Raw genomic sequence first — 8,838 nt, forward strand, 5'->3', positions numbered from 1 at the left:
CCGCAACTTCGAAGAACTCACCTTTGAAGAATCTCAAATCTGTGTTTACCAAGAAAAAGAGCAGTAAATCAGGAGGATCCAGCATCTCTTTGGCGGACGAAGACCCGAAGAAGGAGGACACCAAATACGAAACAGAAGGAGACGAAAAAGATCTTACATTTGCTAACAAAAGTGACCTAGAAGACGAACCCGACAACACCATGGCTAACATCGACGAAGTTCCCATGGGCGAGTGGAAGAAGAAGATGCGTGAAGATACCGGCCCAGGACTCGTGCAACCCGCGATTCCGCAAATGCCAACTTCGAGCTTAAGGGCCACATACTCGCACAACTTAAGGAACTCCCATTCTACGGTAAGGATCACGAAGACGCGTACAAACATCTAGAAGAGGTCAACGACATAGCCGACTACTTCAATGTTCCAAATGTGGCTTGCGAAACTGTATTGCTTCGTATGTTACGCGTTACATTCAAGGGGGCCGCGAGAGATTGGCTAAAACCACTTCCTCCCGGATCCATTACTACTTGGGCCAAGATGAAAGAAGAATTCATTGATCAATTTGCCCACCCTCAAAGATAGCGAAGTTGAAGAAAGCCATAGCCAACTTTGAGCAACACCCTGGAGAGTCACTTTATGAGGCATGGGAAAGATACAAGAGTTTGTTGAGGAACTGCCCACATCATGATCTGAACAGTCAACAAGAAGTCTCCATTTTCTATGATGGAGTAAATGTGACAACGAGGCAGCTCCTTGATTCTCAAGGACCACTCACAAAGAAGGCACCCCCGGTGATAAAACAGCTAATTGAAGAATTCTCTAAACAGTCTAGAGAATACCATAATCCAAGGAATGAATAAGCAAAGGGATCAGTTAATGCTGCTTCGGAGGATATGGCGGCAGTTTTGGCAATGTTGCACAACATGGATAGGCGAATGACTAAGATGGATCAAACAATCCATGCTATTCGGGTTGGGTGTGAAAATTGTAACGGGCCTCATTTGACTAGAGATTGTGACCTTGATGAAAATGGAAACCGGAAGGTTCAAGCTTTCTACTCGAGCGGTGATCGTTTTGATGACAATTGGAGAAAACCCAAGAAAAATTGGATACCTTATGAAGAATACAAAAAGGCTAAGGAAGAGAGATATGAACAAAAAGGAAGAGGGTTTTACCAAAAAGAGGAACCACAAGCTGAAAAGAAATCTAACTTGGAAAATATGATTAACCGATTTATAGCCGCTTCCGAAAAAAGGCACGAAGGAGCTGAAGCAGCGATAAAAGAACAAGTATTCATGAGGGAACAACAAGAGACAATGAGAAATACACAAGCACTGGTTACAAATCAACAAGCTTCAATCCTCACTATAGAGAAGCAACTCGGGCAACTAGCGAGCCAATTAAATGAAAGATCACCGGGAGGACTTCCGGGAAATACCGAACAAAACCCTAGAGGAGCTCACATTCAAGCCATCACCACTAGAAGCGGGAAAATTATCACTCACTTAACCCCAATTGACAGAAACGAACCAGAAGCGGAACAGGCTGGACAAGAAGAAAATAAAGAAAACGAGTATGGGCAATCACCACGACGTGGTGAATCTACCACGGCGTGGCAAGACATTGAGAAGAAAAATACCGAACCAGTGAAGCCATATCGTCCACCACTTCTCTTCCCAAGCAGATCAATTCAAGAGAAGCATGCTGAAGATTACCGGAGGTTCTTAGATCACATAAAATCTATTGAAATAAACATTCCATTCCTTGAGGCTTTAGCTGAAATGCCTAGATATGCCAAATTTCTTAAGGACTTGTTAACAAACCGCAAGAAGATGGAAGGGCTATCTAAGGTAGTGTTGAATGAAACTTGTTCTGCTGCTATGTTAAACATGCTACCAAAAAAGATGGGGGATCCAGGAAGTATAACCTTGCCATCCCAATTTGGAAATCTTGCAACTAGTCATGCTCTAGTTGACTCGGGAGCAAGTGTTAACTTAATGCCCTATTCGTTTTTCAAGAAGCTCGACCTTCCCGAACCAATACCGGTCTGCATGGTTATTCATTTGGCCAATAAAACTATGACATTTCCAAGGGGTATTTGTGAGGACTTGCTAGTGAAAGTTGACAAGTTCGTTTTCCCCGCGAATTTTATTGTTTTGGATATGGAGGAAGATGAGCAAGTCCCGATCATTCTTGGAAGGCCATTCTTGAGCACCGCCCGAGCTTTAGTTGATATAAGGGAATCTAAGTTTACGCTACGTGTTGGAGAAGAAGCGGTGACTATTGGTGTTAATCGGCCGATCAAACATTCACAGATGAGTGATGATACGGCGTTTTCAGTTGATGTGTTGGATGAAGTACTGGAAAAAGAGCTAGCGGGTTGGAAAGAAAAAGAAAATGAGGGATTTATGGTGCTTGATGAAGGAAATTTTGATCCCGAACTCGATCTACAAGAATTGGAGAAGTTATTGGAAGAAGGTGAGTACAATGAAGCAATAAAAGAGACAGAAGAGGCAACACGACGTGGTGAGGATGCCATGACGTGGCAAAAATTTTATTCGCGATCTGGAATTAAAAACCATGACACCACGACGTGGCAGGATCACCACGTCGTGGTAGCTGATGCAAAACCAAAACTCGAGCTGAAAGCCCTTCCCGAACACCTAGAGTATGCATTCTTAGAAGAACAACAAAAGCCAGTAATCATTGCTTCTGACTTAGCAAAACACGAGAAAGAAAGCCTAGTTAAAGTTCTAAAGAAGAGACCATGTGCCAGTGCATGGAAGATCACTGATATCAAGGGGATTAGTCCAGCCTATTGTTCTCATAAGATCAATTTAGAAGAAGGAGCTAAACCCATAGTACAACGCCAAAGAAGACTCAACCCAAACATGCAAGAAGTAGTTAAAAAAGAGGTGGTGAAACTATTAGAAGCTGGTATCATTTACTCAATATCTGATAGCACATGGGTGAGTCCAGTACATGTTGTGCCAAAGAGAGGAATGACAGTGGTCACCAATGAAGCTAACGAGTTGATCCCAACAAGTACAGTTACCGGGTGGCGTGTTTGTATTGACTATCGAAGGCTTAATGATGCAACATGCAAGGATCATTTTCCGCTACCATTCATCGATCAAATGCTCGAGAGGTTGTCCGGTCATCTTTATAAAAAGTTTCCTTGATGGTTTCTCGGGGTACTTTCAAATTCCAATTGACCCACAAGATCAAGAGAAGACCACTTTTACATGCCCAAGTGGAAAATTTGCATATAGACGCATGCCTTTTAGGTTATGCAATGCACCAGCCACTTTCCAAAGGTGCATGATGGCTATCTTTCATGATATGATCGAGAAGTTTATGGAGGTTTTTATGGATGACTTCTCGGTTTTCGGGTCCTCTTTTGAAGATTGTTTGTCCAATTTGGATCTAATGCTAGCAAGATGTGAGAAGACCAACCTAGTTCTCAATTGGGAAAAGTGTCATTTTATGGTGAAGGAAGGAATTGTGTTAGGTCACAAGGTCTCAAGGATGGGGATAGAGGTGGATAGAGCAAAGGTTGATACTATAGCCAAATTACCACCTCCAACAAATGTCAAGGGGGTAAGAAGCTCTCTAGGCCATGCGGGATTTTATAGGCGCTTTATTAAAGACTTTTCGAAGATCACAAGGCCCTTGACTCAACTTCTTTTGAAGGATGCCCCATTCAACGTTTCTAAAGAATGTCTTGATGCATTTCATTTGTTGAAGGAAAAGTTGACTACTACACCTATTATGATAGCTCCAGATTGGAGTCTTCCTTTTGAGCTTATGTGTGATGCTAGTGACTTTGTGGTGGGAGCTGTTTTAGGACAAAGAATTGACAAGCATTTTCAGCCTATCTACTATGCAAGTAAGACCTTGAACCCAACACAAGAGAACTACACTACTACATAAAAGGAGCTACTAGCAGTGGTTTTTGCATTTGATAAATTTCGCTCCTATTTGGTTTTGTCAAAAACCATAGTTTTTACCGACCATTCTGCCCTTAAGTATCTTTTTGCTAAACAAGATGCTAAGCCAAGGTTGATTCGTTGGGTGTTGCTGCTACAAGAATTTGACATTGAAATACGAGATAAAAAGGGGATGGAGAACGTGGCTGCCGATCATCTATCGAGATTGCAAAACCCGCACTTGGAGGAGTTAGAAGAAAACAAGATTGGAGATGAATTTCCCGAAGAATATTTATTGGTTATAGCAGGAGAGATTCCATGGTTTGCAGATATAGCTAACTATTTAGCAAGTGAATACATTCCAAACGACTTGACCCGCCAACAAAAGAAGAAATTCTTTTCAGAAATTAAGTATTACTTTTGGGATGAGCCATACCTCTTTTGTAGCTGTGCTGATGGTATGATAAGAAGATGTGTATTCGGGAAGGAAAGTCGTGAAATCTTGAAGCATTGTCATAGCGGGCCCACCGGAGGACATCATGGAGCGCAATATACGGCAAAGAAGGTTTTTGATTCGGGTTTTTATTGGCCTACTATTTTTAAATATGCTACAAAATTTATCAAAGAATGCGATTCATGCCAAAGGTCGGGAAACATTTCATCACGAAATGAGATGCCCCAAAATAGCATTCAAGTTTGTGAAATATTTGATATTTGGGGAATTGACTTCATGAGACCTTTCCCAATATCAAAGGGAAATAAATACATATTGGTAGCAGTCGATTATGTATCCAAATGGGCGGAGGCACAAGCATTACCCACGAATGATGCTCGAGTAATGGTACGTTTCCTCAAAAAGTTATTTTCAAGATTTGGAGTTCCAAAGGCTCTAATTAGTGATCGAGGCACCCACTTCGCAAATGATCAGTTAGCTAAGGTGTTGCAAAAATATGATGTCCACCATAGATTTTCAACATCCTATCATCCTCAAACAAGTGGGCAAACTGAAGTTACAAATCGGGCATTGAAGAGAATATTAGAAAGATCGGTTGGAAGTAATAGAAAGGAGTGGTCGGATAAGCTTGATGATGCACTTTGGGCATTTAGAACAACTTTCAAAACACCTATTAGTACTACACCATATAGGTTGGTTTATGGGAAGAGTTGCCACTTGCCAGTTGAGATAGAGCATAAAGCATTTTGGGCTTTGAAGATATGTAATTTTGAGCTAGATGAACTTCGTGCCAACCGGTTGATGCAAATGAATGCCCTTGAAGAACTTAGAAACGAAGCCTACACAAGTTCTTTGATTTATAAAGACAAAACTAAGAAGTGGCATGATATGAGGCTTAAGGGTAATAAATAGTTCCATGAAGGACAAAAGGTGCTACTTTTCAATTCAAGGTTGAAACTTTTTCCGGGTAAATTGCAAACAAGGTGAGACATGCCATTTGTTGTCAAACAAGTTTTCCCACATGGAGCTATCGAGCTTATTTCAAGAGACGGGACCCCTTTCAAAGTTAATGGGCATCGAGTGAAGCATTACAAGGAAGGAATGCCAAGTGAAGAAAGGGAGAGTGAAATCGTTAAATTCACACGAGCTGAAACAACATAACGTGGGAAGGAGTCCGGCTCATGACTCCTCAAAAAGAAGCGCTTGCAGGAGGCAACCTGTGGTTTTGGGTTTGCATTTTCTTTCCTTTTCTTTTATTTTCTTTTATTGGTTTTTGTGTTATTTAGTTTTATAGTCTCTCATTCTTCTGATTTGTTATGGAGTTTTGACGTGGGGTATGTCATAGAATGAGTGTGGGGTGATTATTTTTAAGAAATTGATAATTAATATTGATTTGTAACCAACCACGTCGTGGTAAGAACCACCACGAGGTGGTGATTTTCCAGAACACGAAAAATCGGGATTATTTGAATCACCACGACGTGGTTATTCTACCACGTCGTGGCAACGGATATTACTGCTGTCAATTTAGAGTTTTTAAACTTAAGTCAAAACAATTTCACTTTTTTTTACATCACCCCATCTCTCTCGTCGTGCCAGTCTCCACGAAGAACTCCTCTTTCTCTTCATCGGTTTCTTGTTTTTCTTCCCTAAAAGGTATGATTTTCTAGTGTTTTATTTACTTTTGATGGTGTAGTAAGGTAGTATGGAGCATCTATTTCCGGATTAGAACACTTTTAGGGCCGATAATTTTGAACCTAGGGTTCCGATTTTTGCAAAAATCGGACTAATTTTTGAATGTTTTAGTCCCTGATTTTGCTACCATTCTACTCCATTTCATCCACTGAACAAACCTTGAACTTGGATTTAGTTAATATGGTGTTGAAATTAGATCGATTTGAGCAGTTCACGTCACAGTGCCGACGCCACGACGAGCTCGCCGTGGTCCTCGTCGTGGTGACTGCTATGACAGTTTTGTTCTTCTGTTTCGAATATAATAATGCACATGGGTTGTTTGGTTGTTCTTTTGTGGTTAATTTGCAGGAATGACTAGTAGGTCCAGAAGAAGTCAACCCGTTACTCGCGATTTTCCATGGTATTCGTTTCCACGGAATGTTGCATCTGAGACACATGCGCATTGGACTGTTAAGCTTGACTTACTCAAGAAAAGAAAGGTGCATGTTCCAGCTGAGGTTGATTGGCACTGGATTGGAAGTTCAGGTTTGATGGAGGTTATGGAGCCTTACCTTGACAGGGTATTTAACGGAGTTCATGGGCAGTTTATGTGTTTGGGTTGGAGACGCATTTTTGAGATTCAAGAGGTGGTTTACAAGGAGTTGGTGTATGAGTTTCTTGCCACAGTATCTTTCGCAAAAAAAGACGGGATATATGAGGATGATAATCTTAATTTTTGCCTTGGAGGGGAAAGGCGTTCCTTAAGCATAGCTGATTTTGCACTACGGGTTGGCATCTACCTTCCAGCTGAAGTCTATACACCATTGTACCAACAATTTATAGCAGCCTCCATTAGGAACATCGAAGGGTTCAAAGCAGAGGACCATTGGCATTCTATTGCTAATGGGGTTTACCACAAGGGTACTGCACAGGAAAGCGACATCTGGTCGCCAATTCACCGCCTCTTACACTGGCTGATCACTAATACCATAAATGAACGCCAGGAGGGGGATAAATGTCCCACTGTGGATGTTTTCTTTTTGTGGATTCTCACATCAAATGAGGTTTATGCGGATTTACCTTTTCACCTGGCTGAGTTCCTTACAATTCGGCCAGCCAAAGACAGGCGTGGGTCCCCGCTTTATGGCGGTATGTGGATTACCCGACTCGCGCGATCTTTTGGTATTTTTGAGAAGCAGGAGGCTTCTATGCTTACAGTGGATCCCCAAAAGCCCTTTTCCACTCTTCTTTATAAGAGGGCTCGAATTGTTGTTGATCATGGAATGGCTGGTTTTAGCATTCCTAACGATACTCCACGGCACCGGGTTCCAAGCCATGGAAGGCAACGGGGTAATGAATCCGGAGCAGATGAGCCAGTGGTGCCGGAAGAAGATGAGATGCCCATGGATCCCTACAGTATGGCAACGAGACGATATGACGACTACATGTCTAGAGCTACAAACTACACCAACATGAGCTTAGATCATTTGATGAGCTCTATATGTGTATCTCGTCCTGAGCATTTTCCTTCTACATACCCACATGTTCCAACGTGGGACGACATTTGGCGAGAGCAGTTGGGTGGAGCTGGAGGCAGTGGTGGTGGAGCTAGTGATGATGAAGAAGATTGAGTTTTTATCATTTTCTTTGGTTTTTTGTCTTGTTTTAGACTAGTCCTTTATTATGGTTTTCTTTGGTTTGTTTTATGTTTTGTTAAACAATTTGTGGATGATTTGGTTGTTTGGATGCTTTTCCTTCTTTTATTACCATTTCCTTTGTCCTAGTTCCAGGTTATATTTAAGAGTCAAGAAAGGGTATATTTGGCACAAGAAAGTTCGTTAGAGTGAAGGTATAAGAGAACGTCGAGAGAAGCGTAATTTGAGAGCATTTTTGGGGGTCTAATTGAGTCATAGAGTGAAGGGTCATGTCCTAAAGTTGTATGGAAGAGATGGTGTCACTTTAGTTCAAGTTGCAGCTCTATTCGCCTTCCGTATCTCACTTTTCAAGGCCACCACGATGAGGTATCTGACACCACGACGTGGTGTCGCAGTTTTAAAAACCAAAAAGTGTTCTCTTTGGTTTACCACGACGTGGTGATATCCACCAAAACGTGGTGCTTTTCGAGTCATTTTCCGAGCCTGATCTCGTACTTCCAGTAGTCTCCGTGATTCAAGTGGCATTATATTTATTATCATGGTATGGATGAGCTGTTCCCATGCCTAGAATTTCCTTATCACGCTTTGTTGAAGAATTATCCCGGCTGCCACGACATTGTTTACACTTTCCTTTGATGTGGGGGAGTTTTTCAACAATTTAGGAGGCTGCCTTTTTCTTGTCCGATTCCGAGTCCATATGATCCAACAAGTTTGAAGTTTCTTTCCATGAGTCGAGTACATCTTCTATCCCAGGGGAGTTTGTTACTTTTTCTCCCTCTTTTTAATTTTATGTTTTGCATACCATGCAATGAGGGCATTGCATGAAATAAGTGTGGGGTAGGGGGTTGATTATATTAGTTGAACTAGTATCTTAATTTTAGGCATAATATAAAAAATTGCATAAAATTGCTAGGATTTAATTTAGAAAATTATGGTAAAAAGTAATTACGATTCATGCTAGTATTGCATTTGATGATTCTATGAGGACCCAAATGTTTAGTTAAGCCTATACACGTTCTAGTACATTTGTGGCCTTCCTATTCTAGTGAAATCATGGGACAAAAACACAACCTCGCTTAGTTTGAGGGATTCAATATGTTTAGCAACCTAAACCTGAAATGTATCCAG

General features: G+C 41.4%; 1 non-coding gene across 1 annotated transcript; it reads right to left on the reverse strand.

Moving 5' to 3' along the window:
• Positions 1–582: 582 nt before the first annotated feature.
• LOC145168015 (small nucleolar RNA R71) lies at positions 583–689 on the reverse strand. The gene has a single exon (XR_013741611.1). It is a non-coding gene; the product is annotated as a small nucleolar RNA R71 (small nucleolar RNA).
• Positions 690–8,838: the final 8,149 nt, after the last annotated feature.

Source organism: Lactuca virosa, chromosome 3, assembly GCF_052849685.1.
Source record: "Lactuca virosa cultivar CGN04683 chromosome 3, Lactuca_virosa_CGN04683_v6, whole genome shotgun sequence".
Taxonomy (NCBI): domain Eukaryota; kingdom Viridiplantae; phylum Streptophyta; class Magnoliopsida; order Asterales; family Asteraceae; genus Lactuca; species Lactuca virosa.